Raw genomic sequence first — 15710 nt, forward strand, 5'->3', positions numbered from 1 at the left:
ATCATAAACTTATTTTACAACCTCTCCATAATTTAAAATGTGTTTCCGAAACACTTTTTTATGGAACTTGGTTCAAAAGGTAAGTTGCAATCATCACTACATATCCTCAAAAGGAGTCAAGTAATTGAGCATAGCTCATCATTGACTGAACCATGTCCAACAGGGTTCTATTTCTCCTTTCTGATACACCATTTTGTTAAGGTGTATCGGGTGCTGAGAATTGAGATGTGATTCCATGTTCTATCAAATAGTCCTGGAATCTCAAATTCATATACTCTTCACTTCAATCTGATCGAAGTGTTTTAATTGTTTCACCTAATAAGTTCTCAATTTCAGCCTTATACTACTTGAACTTTTCAAGAGCTTCAGACTTATATTGTATTAGGTAAATAAACTTATATCTTGAATAATAATCTATAACATAGATGAAATATACGTACCCTCCTCTTTCTTTAACATTTATTGGACCATAAAAGTCTGAATGTATAAGCTCCAAAAGTTCTTTGGCTCTATAACCTTTTTCAGTAAAAGGTCTATTAGTCATTTTGCCTTCAAAGCATGACTCACATACGAGTAAAGAATTTTCTTCTAACTCATTTAGAATTCTACTTTTAACCAATCTCTCAATCTTATTGAGATTAATGTGGTTTAATCATAGATGCCAAAATTGAGTATTTTCTTTATGAGAAACCTTTTGTCTTTTATTCTGTATTGTTGTTGTTTTAAACAATTCAATAGTATTAATGAGGGTATTATTAAACAATTCAATAATTAGACTTTGGTGACTAACAGTCTTTCTACATACTAGTTATTTTCAAGCAAAGTTGAACAGATTTCAACACCGGGTTTGAAAATAAACACTTTATTTACACTAATATTAAGGAACTAAACAAGAAATAGAAATTAAGTTCCTATTAACCTTAAGAATTATATATACATTATCTAATAACATACATTGTTTCTTGTTGAAAAATAACTTGAGGCTCCCCACAACAATAGTAGAGATGACATCCTCAGTTCCGACTCGTAGAGTCATCTCTCCAACCTCAAGCTGCCTCTAGAAACTAATTTCCTGAAAAAAGAACAAATGTTATTAGTGGCTTCTGAATCAATTATCCGGGCAAAATCACTATTTTTTACTAAACAACTTTTCAAAACAAATAAATCATATTTACCTTCTTTGGCCTCTACGTACTTTAGGCAGTTCCTCTTCCAATACTCGTCTTCGTTGCAGTGGAAACACTTTCCTTTTACAATGGTCTTGTAACTTTTGCCCTTTTCACCCTTCTTCCTCTTTTATTTCTTAGTACCAGAGGAAGAGGACCCATATTTTATTCCAAAGGTCAAACCTCTATAGAAATTCTTGTGAAATTAGCAACATTTGCCTCCTCTTATTGTCCTTTGACTCTCATCAAGCCCTCATAGGTATGAAGTTCATTCAAGAGGGTGATAAAGTTGTAGTCAATTTTGTCCATAACAGAATTGTTGCATAATTGGAGGAAACTTTTCAAAAGAGTCTCTAAAATAAAACTGACCTAACTGGACTCGTCAATGACAACGCCATTCGTCTCAGCCATGTTGAAGTGGACCAGCATGTTGAGAACATGTTCCCAAATAGAGGTTCTATTGTTTATCTGTGCATTGAAGATGAGTTTGAGAGCGTCGTGCTTGATTTGTGTGGACTTTTGCCCAAACATATCAGCAATGACTCCATGATCTTGCATGCAGTGGTCATGTTCTCATGTTTCTTAGTAGAAACTTCAATTAAGCTAGTCAAGATATAGACTATGACCTTATCATTGGCTTTCGTCCATTTGTTATGTGCATCACGAACATTTTGTGCTACAAATGGTCTAGGGACTGGAGGACATTCCTTAGTCAAGACAAATTTAAGGTCATCTATAACTAAAATAGTGTTGTTTATATTTTTTCAAGTTGCATAATTTTCTCTAAATTTTTTTGCTAGCAAGTAAGGAAATAATAGAGCTAGACATATTTATATTTGCTAAAACCAATAAAAGAAAAATTATATTAGATGTCTTGCATAACTCTTTAAATAAATCAAATCACGTTTTAGCAAAATTAATAATGAGCCCTAATTTCATTTAATTTGCAATGCTACTTCGATGATCTAGAATAGTAGCCACCTTAGGGTGAACAGTTACTCCTGCATTGAATTGAGACATTCTCAATCAATTATTACACTAGAATAACTCTTATTCCTATTACATTTAGTTACCGTTCATTTGGTCAAGAGACCATTAACTTGCTTAATGTTTTCTTATTAGTGTAACCTTTCATTTTAGATCCTATAGTCCCACCCCAACAAGCCTGCCTCAGGGAAGAATAATATTGGTGCAAAAGCTATAATGACCCTATCCATTTTTGGAGTTTACCCTGATATTGACTCCATACAAACACCTTTCAGGTAACATTATTCCCTTACGGTAAGCTTAAGCACCACAACCTTAGACAAAACCTTCCTTTGATAAAAGTCCCTTATAGTCAATATTTTATAAATTAATCTTTTATTTTTCTCGTTTTCATCCTATTAAAATAAAATAAAATATTTTCTATTTCTAACCTTATTAGAAAAAAAATTAGTATAAAGTTTTAACTATCGAATTTTAAACTCTTTAAAATTCAATTAGAACCTTATTTTTGCATGCAACTCTTTATTAGAATTTTTTTTTTTTTTTTGAAATCTACATCATTAGACATATAACTTTTATATTTTAATGAAATTAAAACCTCTAACATGCATCTATTGACATTATAAATATAACAATTATATTTAATCTAAGTTAATCTAAGTGATGTTATGCTTCATGCATTATTTATTGTCATGGAGTAATATAACATACACATCATCACTTGTCACACCCCGCCCCGAGCCCGTACTCTTGAGCCCGAGGAGAGGTGTGAGGGACTGTAGATACCACCCTTTTGTGATACAACAACTACTGCATTAAGTAAGGCCCATTTTATTACAACAATGTAACGTTTATACAACTCCAAGACTTAACCACAAAGTTTACAACAAAAACTCTTTAAAACGCTCTGGAAGTGTAATTGTGGCTTCTGGCAGACCTTGATCTCAGCAGCACCCTGGAACTCCTCACCTTTCGCTACCTAGGAAGAAAAACATGAAATAATAGAATGAGCTTCACAAAGCTCAGTGAGTGCTAAGAAACTTCTAGATTCTATTTCAACTCATAAATAACAAGCATATCATAAATACGAGATTACATTCAAACATCAGTCTTGAATGAGTCTGTTCTCAACTCTATCTACACGCACGGTAGATAGCTAAATTGATAACTACTTAAAATGAGTCTATTCTCTACCTACACACACGGTAGATAGTTAACTGATACTAATCATGCACGCTTACTCTAATGCGTTTCCTTTTGTTCTCTATGTCTCTTATGTGCACATAGCTCCCCACTCATGGGCTCAGAAGCTAGGCCCGCCGACTCTCTAACCATCCCATACGAGGATCCTCCCACAGGCTCAGGAACTAGACCTCTCGGTCCCCTGACCATCCCGTGAGGTTTTGCTTTCGGGCTTAAGAACTAGGTTTATTGACCCCCTGACCATCCTGATCACATAATCTCAATCTCATGCTAGATGCTCATTCATAACATAAGTATATATAATTTACTCTAGAAGATATGTTTTAAGACTTAAAGGAAAGTACCACTCACCTTGGTAAGGATAGGAATCTTTCTCTTAAAAGTTCCTTGATCTACTCGGGCTCCTCTTGAACCCTAAATTCTAGATTCAACTTAAGGCTCAAATTACTCATAGTTCTAAGCTTTATCTCGATCTACTTCCTTCTACAATTATGCTCTAAAATGTCTCAGGAATTTACCTCAAAATTTTAGCTCATAAATTCTCGTGGTTTGGCCGAAATCATCAAAACATCAAGGCTAGCCCAAGCTTACCCGACAGTTCGACCCTTTTGTCTTTTCCTCATTCTCCAATCCAATTCCTTGAAGCTTATTCTTCGACAGCCCTACCCTGAAGACTAGGCTCTCATAGCTTTTAGGTGGCTTTGGAATCACTCCAAACGAACAAGTATTCTGGGAAAACTCCTCGTCCCAAGTTGATGCTACTTCCAGACCTTCCTGTCTGATAACATCTTCCCTTCTTGGAACCTCTTGACCAACGCATGGTCTTACTATCAACGCATAGCCTCCACCCAGTTAAACCTCATACTCTCTTCTTTATTTCCTTTGAAGGGAATTTTGAGTTCTCATCTAAAGTCCTTGGCCCTATTTATAGGCATTCAAGATTTCTCTAAGGCCGACACCTCCTACTTGGCCGCATGTCCAAGTGTCTTTTTCTTACACTATTAACGCAACCTTGCGTCATCGCAACCTAAGGTGTCTTGCTCCCCTTTTACCAATGCATAGCCCTCAACTTTGCATGTCTTCTTATGCATCCACCTCATTTGCTTAAGGCCTAAGGTTTCTTCCTAACAAGCCACATGTCTAGATGACGTCCTTGAATGTGTCCATTCTTCATATGCGTTTATCTAACCACCAATGCGCCCATCCAATTGCCGCAATATTCCTATGTTCGGACACCACCAATTGGCGCATGCATCCACATGCCTCAGATGTCCTTAGCTCATAGCACATCACCAACACATAACAACCTTTGGGTCGACTTGGTTCTCAACTCAACACCTTAAGGCATAGCTCACCATCGCCTAGGTTCTTGCTAACACATACCTTATGACCAACGCAACCAACCTCATGAACCTTATTACTGCAAGCCTTCACAATGCAAGGACAATTCACCATGCGTCCACCTTAGCTCATTCAATCACCTAGTTCATATTTTAGCAAGGCCGCTACATCCATTGTGTAGCAAAGCCGCCAAGTCCATCGCGTAGCAAGGCCGCCAAGTCCATCGCATAGCAAGGCCGCCACATCCATCATGTAGCAAGGCCGCCGCATAGCATCACAGTATAGCATCGCCGCATCCCCTCGTGTAGCATCGATGCATGCCTTCGCACCGCAACCCTCTCGTAGCATCATCGCATGCCCTCGATCATATCACCGCATGCCCTCGGCTGCATCACCGCATGCCCTCGGCCGTATCACCGCATGCCTTCGGCTACATCACCGCATGCCCTCGGCCACATCAACGCATCACCGCATGCCCTCACGTAGTACTGTCGCAACCATCGCATCCGTCACACCGCATGCGTTGTTCTAACCTCTCAAGACATTGGTTGCCGCATGCGTTTCTCTTGGCCACACTTTGGCTTCCTTCAATGCCTCAAATAACCTCTAAAAGCTTCATGGCTAATGCATGGCACCACACCAACGCATTGTCAAATACTTAGACATTTTTTTCTTGGCTTCCAATGCATAGTTCCTTTTTGGTATTATACTTAACCCAATTTTTACTAGTTAAGGCTTATCTCAAACTACTCAAGGAAAATCTATTCAACACTTAGAAATTTCCTTCACTTCAACATAGGAAAAATGGAAATCCGGGTTTCACATCACTAGTGAAAAATATTACACATGCCACCATACAATATAACAATTATATTCAAATATGATGCATGTGTTGGGGTTGATGCCCAAAATTTTGTAGGGTCGTATAGTTTGTAAGCATTGTATGAACAAACTCTTTATGTGATTAATAAAATATGTGATATTTTATTCACTTCGTCTATAAAATATGTGATATTTTAGTTGCATTAACCACAAATTAATAAACTAATATCCAAGGTTATCATTGTAACTTAAACATGTATGTGTAGACAAACAGATGGATCATGTTTAAGTGATAACCTAAATGGTCTGTAGTAGATGGATAAGGTTGGGTACCTTATCCTGGTGACACTACCAGTATGTCCCACTTTATAGGTGTTACAATTGTTGTAGAGTGCTACAAATGATCTTATCCTGATTATTCATGTATTAGACATGCGAGCGGGGATATTCGATACAAAGGAATTTGTATAAGACCGGACCACAAAATGTTTAGTCTCATTATATAACACCGTTCATAATAGAGACTTACATTTCACCAAGATGACCATAAGTAACATGACCTGAGTCCTGAGTGAGTTGTGAACTCCTGCCTATGAGGACGGTCCTTTGATTTGTATGGATGAAAATGGCCAGATCATCGACTCAACAAGCCTACCATTTTGGGGATTCATCTGATTGGGGAGCTAGGAACACAGCTACATAAGATGGAATTCACTCCTTCCCGGAAGCAGGGGTAAGTAGATAAATTTCTCCTTTAAAGGCTAATTCTGGGTCTTGAACAATGTGACACTACACCCTCTCCTAGTTCGAGAGGGGCTTAGTCATAGTAGGACTATGATCTATTATTCATTAGAGGAATCAGTGGTACTTAAGGAGTTAGATGTAACTATAGGCGCAAAATGGTAATTTCGTCTAGCTGTACTTATGAGCAATTTGTGAAGGGTCATAGTATTGTTGATTGGTTATATCCAATGGACATAGAAATATATCTGTAGTGCGAAGAGTGCAACAGTCAGTCTTTAGTGGAGTGTCCGACGGTTAATGGATGGTGAATAATGTAATTAAAAATTTTAATTAATTATTCATGTATCGTTGGAGCTTCAAGCTACAGGTCCATGAGGTCCCCTTGGTAGATCAAAAGGATTTAGTTGAGAATCAGTTTTTGGGTTAATTTGAATTGTTCAAATTAATAAGAGAGATTTAATTATATATGATATAATTAAATTGTTTCAATTATATATGATATAATTGTCATAATGTATTTGATACATTATAGCTTAATTAAATTGTTTCAATTATATATGAAATAAATATTTGAATGAGATTCAAATATATTTTCTATGAATGTGATTCATAGTTATTAAATTTAATATAAATGACATTTATATTAAATGCCATAAAATAGAGAAAAGAAACAATAGTTTATATTCTATGTGATACAACATTAAAACTATAAGTTATTGTTATATTTGATGTAACATATAATTTAATATAAATATAACTATGATAAGTTAGTTATCATATTTATTTATATCATTATTATTATTTGAGTAATATTCCTCATTTTTTCTCTCCAACTACTTTAGTGGGTGGTTATGGTTTTTATGGAAAAAAGGAGAATAAAAGAAAAACAGTTTTTCTTCTTAAAAAATGATTTGCTATTTATTGAACGATTGAGAAACATACAGAAGTTTTCTGTTTTTTGTGTTTTTGTGTGAAAGCTTTCTCATTCTTCTTCTTCCTCTACCAAATCTTCTCTCCTAACCAAAATAGCCAAAGCCCACCACTCCTAGGTTCTCACCCTGAGAATACCAAGGACTCTTTGTAGTTGTGTCCGGGTTTTGGTTCGAGAATATCTTGAAGAAGGACTTCAAGAAGTTGTTGTTTCTATTCAAGGGAGGATTTATGAAGAAAAAGGTCTTCAAAGGTAATGTATCTTGAACTCTTTTTTCTTGAAAAAGCATATTGTAATTTAACTTTAAATGCATATCACTTGTATATTTACTGTAAACTTAGTATTTAATAATTAATGGAATTTGGACAATCCGCTTCCAGTCAAGGTTCTCTTCATACGAGTTCCTTCAGCATGGTCATGCTTAATTAACATGCTATAATATAACATTTATATTAAAATATGATGCATGATTATGTTTATGCTAAGATGAGATTTTAAACTATATGATATACATTATGCAACATATAATTAAAACATCAATTTATACATACATCCAATGCATAATATAATAGTAAAAATATACATAATTTTGGAATCCTAATAAAATTAGTTAAAATTAATGTAATCCAAATATTATTAATTTAATTAATATATATATATATATATATATATATATAATTTCTTCTACATGCACAAACACACGAACGACCCATGTGCACACATCAAGGGAAACTTTGTCGTAGCATCGTGATGCTCTCACACGTCTGGACCTCTTGTTGTAGCGCTGTCAGGCATTACAGTACAACGCTCCAATGTCGAGCATAAACTCCATGGGTGCCACAATGTTGCGGCATTATTTCCAAAAACATTACAGTGTTGCGGCGCTACAACCTAGCGTCGCATGGCTATACACAAAACAATACTTATTCCGCTTTTATTTTTCATCATTTCTAGCCCATTCTCGACCATTCTCTCAGTAACTCTTACTCTCGACCGACACAGACTTACAAATTCGATTACAGAATTAAGATGCCCAAAACAATGGGCCCCTACATCAATCATATCAATAGAAAACTGTAATCTAAATGCCAAAATTCGAAATTACCTATTTTACAAACTCACATACTTTATGTAGTAAAGCTACCCACCCTCTTCTTTGTTTTTCAAAAAAAATAAAAAATAAAAATACCAGCATGATTTGACTCTAATACCAATTATAAGGATCAAATCCCAAGCAGAAGCGATTGATCGCCTTATTGTTAATTTTGATTTAAAATTAAAACAAAATACTGAGAAGGAAAAACAATAATTAAGCATGAAATTCTACAAGATGAGGAAGTTTTAGAGGAAAGAATAATTACCCTTGAATACTTTTCCTTCAAATAGTTTTTCCACAACAAACTTTCTCCACACGAATCGTTCTCCCATTGAACGAACAGGTTGAACACCACCGAAAGGACTTCCTTGCAATTCTTTTGGCAGGGAAATGTTTGTGGGAGCCTTTTGAAAAAATTGGAAATTGGAGAGTTCTCGGTGTATTGTGAAAATGCAAAGAAATTGAGAGAGATTTCTTGTAGGAGCAATTTTACATGAAGTTAAAATTCAACAGACACTTTGTAGTTAATAAAGGAAGACATGAGAGTTAATCCTCACTCTCTTCATTCCTCGACTCCCCTATCATCAGGGGAATTAAACCCTTTTATTTAATTTAAATAAATTAAAAATTAATTTAATTTAATTTAATTAATAGATAATTAATAATTCATTTAATTAAATATCTCATAACTAATTGAACCTATATTTGAATCATATTCAAATGTACATATCTCACATAACCTATAATTTTAATATGAATCTCATTCATATTAATTTTAACTTATAATTTTAATATGAATCTAATTCATCTTAATTAACATTGGAATCTTATTCAAACATATTAATACTCTCAAATTATATGGTTTAATTTTGAATCTCATTCAAAATTAACTTTATATTATCTATATTCATTATATTGATTGTATCTTATACAATCAATGCACATTCTCTTGTGCATAATTAATTATCCTCGTTTTACCCAATGGTGAGCTAGTAGAGGAACTAATGGACCTACATATTAGAAGTTCCAATGATTTAAGATTAATTAATTATGAACTTTAATTATATTAATCAACATTCATTAACTATGAGTCACTCCACTAAAGACTCATACCTGCACTTCGCACTTTAGAATATTTGTGTGTCCATGGCTATAACGATTTCAAGTAAGTCGATCATTCACGAGTTGTTCGTAATCATAGCTAGGTTAAAATTATCTTTTACCCTCTATAATTACATCTTGCTTCTTAAGTCTCATTAATCCTCTAATGAATAACATGTTTGTGGTCCTACAATAAACAAAATCCCTTTTAAGCCAAAGAGAGGAAGGGGCTCCATTATTCAAGATTTGGAGTCAATACTTAAGGGAACAACTCCTCTACTTTACCCTAAAGTCGGGAATGAGTGAGCTTCATCTTGTGTAGCTATGTTCCCAATTCCCTACTTGGCCTTGTCCCCAAAATGATAGGCCTATTGAGTTGGCAACACGGGCCGCTCTCATCCATACAAATCAAAAGACAAGACCTCACAGACAGGAGTCCATAACTCACTAATAATTGAGATCGAGTTATATATGGTCATCCTTTGAAATGTTGATCTCTTTAGTCAATGATGTTACAAAGAAAGATTGACTATTTCTCGGTTCGGTCTTATACAAGCTCTTTGTATAGGTTATCTCCACTCGCATGTCTCCCACGTGAATGATTTGGATCAAACCATTTGTAGCGATCACAAAGTGGGTCATATCTATTGTTTACCAGGATAAGGTAAGGAGAAAAGAATAATTACCTTTGTAGAAACCTCTTTCCACAACAGTTATTCTTCTCCAATGAATCGAATGCCTTTGTGAGAACGCCTCCAAAAGAACTTCTTCGTTATGACTTTGGTAACGTACCGACTTGTGAGAGACTCCTTTGAAAGATAATGAAGTTGAGAGGGAAAGACAAATTTATAGAGAATTCTTTCTTCTGTATAACTTTTTGTGAGAAAAGTGAGAGAGTGAAAATCCATTTAGAATTTTTTAGTCACACTATGTTAATACAAACTCTCTATATTTATCCCACTCTCCTTCATTAAGGGGAGTGATTAATTAATTAATATAATTAATAATTAAATAATAAGTATTTAATTAATAAAACAATTGAATTAAATATGTTATATTTAATTAAATAAATATTTTAATCATATTCAAATGTATATTTCTCTCCTAACTTGTAATTTTAATATGAATCTCGTTCATATTAATTTATTACTCCATATTTTATATAGTTTAAATTGGAATCATATTCATAATTAATATGAATGTATTTATATACATTATATTTTATATTAATTGTATCAGATACAATTAATATGAGGCAAAATACACTTTCGGTCCCTCAGATTTGAGGTTGATGTCTATTCGGTTCCTAAGGTTTCAAAAGATACACTTTAGTCCCCAAGTTTGTAAAATGGTTCTAAATGATCCCTGATTTAACTAACGAAATGCTAACTGGATAATTAAGTGCTGACGTGGTTGGAATGATAAGTTTACTTTATTTGATTATTTGTCAATTTTATTTGATTAGTTGGCAAATAAATTAAAATTTTAATTTTTTAGAAAATAAATTAATTTTTTTAAGATATATGAAAATATTCCCAAACAAACTATTCATCTTCCTTTAGATATTGATTTCTTCCTCCACGTATCCATCCATAGCAGTCCAGAAACAACCATAGATAGAGCGACACTTTGCACTTTGCTACTCTGTGTATCAATTGGCAATATATACGACAACTTAAAGGATGGGTAAGTTGGAATGATGGAAGCACTAATCAAGAAGCCTATTCATATAGGTGGAGACGATGGTGCTTAAGAACTCCATGTGGATATGGAACCATTGGTAAGATTTATAATCGAAGACTGAAAGTTAAATCAGGGAAATGGAACCATTGGTAAGATGTATCTTTTGTTAGTTTAAAGTTAAATCAGGGACTATTTAGAACCATTTTGTAAATTTGAGAGACAGAAGTGTATCTTTCGAAACCTTATGGACCAAATAGATAACAACTCAAAATTTGAGAGACCAAAAGTGTATTTTGCCCATTAATATATATTTCTAAATTAATTTGAACACTTTTAAATTATTCTTTCAAAAACTCTTGTCCTTGTTGATCCGTTGTGAATTAGCAAGAGAACCTAATGAACCTATAGATTATAAGCTCCAATGATCCAAGATTAATTAATTAAACTCTTTATTAATTAACCAACATTCATTACCTATAGGGCAAGCCACGAGTTGTTCGTAGCTAAACTCTTATGTACTGTAGAACATGTTGTGTCCATGAATATAATCATTACACGTAAGTCGATCCTTCACACCTTATTCGTAATTACAGCTAGGTCAAATATCCGCTTTGTTTCTATAGTTATCTATGTATCCTTAAGTACCATAATTCTCTAATGAACAATTTGTTTATGGTCCAACCATAAACCAATTCTCTCTCGGGCTAATTAGAGGGTGGAGCCTCATTGTTTAAGTCCCGGAGTCAATACTTAAGGATACTACTCATTTGTTTATCCCATATGGGAAAGGGTAAATTTCATCTTGTGAAATTATATTCCTGGCTCCATACTCGGTAAAGTCCTCAAAGTGATAAGCTTATTGAGTTGGCGACGCAGGCCACTCTCACCCATGCAAATCAAACGACGAGTCCTTACAAGTAGGAGTTCATAATTCACTCAGAATTAAGATTGAGTTATTGTTGGATTGAGGAAGCAAGCAACAGAAGTAAAACAGGATCATTAAGCATCTAACTCATTAATTTTGGCTTTAAATTAAGCATGCTCATAAACTAGAAACAGAGTTTCATCACTAATCTTTAGAGAACACCTTGAATCACGATTCTCAGCTGCAACCTCCTTGTAATCAACTCGTGAACCACCATAGGATATTCCCTACCATCCTCTAACTGTCTTAGATTGAGTTATGGGACTCAAAATAAGCTTGAATTGAAGGAAATTTGGAGAGGAAGACAGGTTTATTAGCTGGTTGAAGAACAGTTCTTCCAACACTATTTCTCAGCAAAACTTCAACTTAGTCTTCTCCTCTTTCACTCATAATTCCAACTTTATATTGCGTGGCTTTCATGCAACTAATAGCCTTGCATGAATCACAACTCATGCTTGAATTAATTGAGCTGAAGAAGAATGGAAAGTGAGTAAGTTGTTGAAGCTTGAAGGTGGAAAAACCAGTTTTTTTTCATTTCCAATTTTCCAATTTTTAATTTAATTTCCAAAATCAAATAACGTTTATTTTAAAACTGATTTTAAAAAATAATTTAATTTATAAATTGAAATTTTTTATTAATTTTACAAAATTAATTAATAATTAATTTTCTAATAAAACTAATAAATTAATTAAACAAGTTAATTAATCTTATTAATTTAATATCAAATATTAAATTAATTCCTTACAAATTCCATTACCATGAATCTCTGATCATGAATTTAATATTTAAATCATATTTAAATATTAATCGATTCTCCAATTCTGTTTAATTATAATATTAAATGTGTAATTATATCACATATAATTACTAATTCCCTTAATTCGAATTTGAACGCTTCAAATCAACTTATCACGTTATTCTAAGACTAATCTGTTTATGAGCTAGTAGGGGGACCTAATGGACCTACATATCATGGGCTCCAATGGACCTACATATCATGGGCTCCAATGATCCAAGCTTAATTGGCTAAACTTTTTACACTGAATTAACCTCATTCGTTAACTACTGGGTCACTCCACTAAAGCTCGTAGTTGCACTCCCTTCACTGTAGATATATTATGTCTACTTGATATAACCATGATTAGTAAGTTAACCCTTCACAGGTTGTTCGTAATAACGACTGGGTCAAAAGGTTGTTTTACCCCCGAGATTACCTCTTGTTCCTTAAGTCCCACTGATCCTCTAATGAACAATGGCTTTGTGATCCGATCATCAAACCGAGTCCCTCTCAGGTCAATGAGAGGGTAGGGCCCCTTGTTCAAAACCTAGAGTACCTAGGTCAAAAGATTGTTTTACCCTCAAGATTACCTCTTGTTTCTTAAGTTCCACTGATCATCTAATGAACAATTGGTTTGTGATCTGATCATTAAACCGAGTCCCTCTCAGGCTAATGAGAGGGTGGGGCCCCTTGTTTAAGACTCGGAGTCAGTACTTAAGGGAACATCCTCTCTACTATCCCTGAAAGCGGGTATAAGCGAATTCCATCTTACACCTTATGTCCTCAGCTATCTACCCAGTCTTACCCTTGAAATGGAAGGTTTATTGAGCCGGCGCTTTTGAGCCAACCCTTACCTATGCAAATCTAAAGATAATCCCGAATAAACAGGAGTTTATAGTTAGCTCAAGATTAAGGTGAGTTACCTAGGTCATGGTTTTGAAATAGTTAGTCTTAAACAGTAAACAACGTTATAAAGTAAAAGTGACTTATTTCGTGGTCCGATCTTGTGCAAATTCATTACACAGGACGCCCTCACTCCTCATGTCATCACATGTACGAATTAAGATCACTTCATTTGTAGCACTTTACAACTTTTTGTGGAAACTACAGAGTGGGTCACATCCAATAGTTTTACCAGAATAAGGCACCCAATCTTATTCATATACTATAGACCATTTTGACTATTTACTCGAACCTGATCCACTTTTATGTCTTCACATAAAGTTCAAGTACTCATATAATAGTCATAGATCTTTTAGTTTATTGGAGTTATTTCTATAATGAAATAAGCAATTCATATATTCAATAACAACTTGTTGAAATTTTAGAAATAAGTTTATTGTTTACAAACATCGAATTTTAGGACGTACAACCCAACAAACTTCCCCTTGGACTAAAACTCCAGTGGTAACATATATATATATGAATATATAATACTGAGTTTTTGAGTTTTTACGGAGAAATACAATAAACTAGGGCATCATATACTCATGGTTTAACTTTAGGTATCATATACCCATGGATTTTTCTCCCACTTGCCCTAGGTTATATACCTTATAGTCCTAGTCTTACTATGAGATTCTCAAACACTTTAGCCGAGAAAATTGTTGTAAACACATTAGTATACAATGGACTTCTAGTAAACTATATAGGGAATGCATCTTATTTTCACAACTTTTGTTTCTCAATAATGGCTAGGAAGTCATACATTCCTCCCACTACATTAAAGTACTCTCAACTCTCCGAGTAAGATGTATTTGACCTGTCCAAAACGACTTTTGTTTACAGTGTCAATTTTGATCAATAACTCTTTATTGATATATTTGCTTTTATGGAACATTGTTCATAACAACTAAGGCAACTAAGTATAGAAAGTTTTCATTTGATTTCATGTTCTATCATAATAGCCCTAGAAATCTCAAACTTTCTATATTCCTTACTTTGAACCAATCGAAGTATTTTTTATTTTATCTGACAAGTTTTATACACTTTGAACCTTTCAAATGTTTTGAACTTATAATTTAGGTTAACTAACTATTTGCCTTAATTGTTTGCTAGCCGTTTTTAAATATCCAAATATTTGCAAATGGCTTTTAACTAGGTTGGTTCTAACCAAAGTTGCTTTGCAATAGAGCAAACATAACTTTTGCTAATGAACATTTCCTTTAAAACAAATTGAGAAGTATAGGAGTTGGGTTTGGAGAAGGTTGAGAGAATTTCAGAAATTCTCAGAAAATCAATTGCATGAATGAAATCTCCTGAAATTTGGAGTGTTTAATAAGTTTAAGCATGCAAGCACTTAGATTTTCAGGTAATTGACACTTCAATTTAGTGAGTCGGCAAGGTGTTGATTTATGGAAAAATCCACTAAAAATCCCAAAATTGGGACAAATTCACTAGCAATTTCATATTTTAATTTTAATTAATTAAATTTAAGAATAATTTAAAACTTAATTCAATTTCCGTAAATTGAATTTAAAAATGAAAAATTGATTTTATTTTCATTAATTAATTAAACAAAATTAAATAATAATTTAATATCAAATATTAAATTAATAAAATACCTAATAAAAACATGAATCCCTATTCATGTAATCAATATTTAAATCAATATTTAATTATTTTAAACTCTCCAATTATAAACGTAACTTATATCAAATTCAAAACCCTAATTTTGAATTTGAACACTTCAAATTCACACAATTTTCTAATCCAAGGTGTAATGTTTTATGAGCTAGTAGAGGGACCTTATGGACCTACAAATTATAAGCTTCAACGATTTGAGATAAAACAGTTAAACTCTTTAACTCGAGTTAATCAATATTCGTTAACCACCGAATACCACTATATCTCGATGGTTACACTCTCCTCGTTGTAGATACATTTCTTTCCATTTGATTTAACCAAGATTAGTAAGTTGATCCTTCACAGG

Source organism: Benincasa hispida, chromosome 5, assembly GCF_027475165.1.
Source record: "Benincasa hispida cultivar pf3 chromosome 5, pf3_genome.v1.1, whole genome shotgun sequence".
In the NCBI taxonomy this organism is placed as follows: domain Eukaryota; kingdom Viridiplantae; phylum Streptophyta; class Magnoliopsida; order Cucurbitales; family Cucurbitaceae; genus Benincasa; species Benincasa hispida.